The sequence below is a fragment of the Alligator sinensis genome, unplaced genomic scaffold (genome assembly GCF_000455745.1).
Source record: "Alligator sinensis unplaced genomic scaffold, ASM45574v1 scaffold768_3, whole genome shotgun sequence".
NCBI lineage: Eukaryota > Metazoa > Chordata > Crocodylia > Alligatoridae > Alligator > Alligator sinensis.
Genome location: NW_005842135.1, coordinates 1920131 through 1921313, shown reverse-complemented (window position 1 = coordinate 1921313; position 1183 = coordinate 1920131). Strand labels below are relative to the sequence as shown.

The following is a 1183-nucleotide window of genomic DNA, read 5'->3' as shown; positions in this document are numbered from 1 at the left end:
ATATTTTTTTCCTTCAAGGTTCTTGGAGGTGACCGCCATTGCTTTCGCCGGGGGGTAAACTCTTGACGTCTTGGTTTCGGTGTTTCAACTGGGTATGCTGAAGATCGGTCTCTTATATCATTAGAAGTTCCTTCACTTTGTTTCATGAGCGCCTGCAGTCGTGGGAGATGGCCTAAGAGATTTCCCACTGGCTGACCCGCCATCGGGTTCAAAAAGAGTCGGAGCGTAACAGCATTTGCACCTCCGTATACCTCTACACAGGTGTCTATAGTTTCCAGGGGCGCTGGAATTGCCCCGGGGTCCAATAGGTGGCGATGAGCCCATCTCTCTTTGCGTTAGGCTGCTGTTAGCCCCATTGGATTCGCTCTTGGGCTCCATGAAAGGTATGATACTCCAATTCTGGCTAGGAGGAGTTGCTCCGCAGTGGCCTTCTGCGGGCGACCCTCATGCCAGGTGTGAAATTTGTGGGTTACCTGTCCCACTACAAGCGCCGGGAGTGGGATGGGCCAGTGTGCACTGTCTGTGACCACGTTCAAATCAGTAGCATGCCCTCCGCTCCACGCCGCTTATCGGGTCAGAGCACTCGCTTCTTCCCAGTCTAATGTGTCAGATCGAAACTCCACTATTAATCGTCCCAACCACATGGCCAAAGTTTCTTCTGATTTTATTTTAGATTCTCTGCAAAGTTCCTGAATTTCTGGTCGAGTGCGTGTGCGAGAGGTAACAGTGGTACGCGTAGTACCTTCTTCATCTGCGACACGCTTCATCACAGCTATCGGGTGAGCTGCGGCAGAGAGAGAGTTAAATTCTTCATGAGGGAGCGTTGGGTACATCCCTCCCATGGCAAGGAGGCGGGGCGTTTGGGAACAACATCACCTCAGGGGGCGGAGTCACTAGGCGGATCCCCGCCGGGTCTTCCGAAGCTCCGCCTCTCTTCTCCAGGTTCCCCGGATGGTTTGCATTTCTTTCGGCGCCATTTTCTGTCAGCGGCATCATGCGGCCGGCGCTATTGATAAGCGTCACTCCGGAGCTTTTTGCCGTCCGCTCCAGCGACTCTTTACCCGCCGTATGCAGCTGAGCCTCCAAATTTGCATATTCCCTTAGTAGACCCGCTACTGTACGGAACAGCACATTCATCATCTTTCCCTTCTTCCATTTAGTTAAACCCCATTTGGGCACGTGA

At 52.7% G+C, this 1183-nt stretch overlaps 1 protein-coding gene across 2 annotated transcripts in view; it reads right to left on the bottom strand.

Annotated features, from left to right (window-relative positions):
• Positions 1–1183, bottom strand: part of DCAF5 (DDB1 and CUL4 associated factor 5) — a 116156-nt gene that overhangs the window by 14485 nt on the left and 100488 nt on the right. The gene's annotated exons all lie outside the window — the stretch shown is intronic.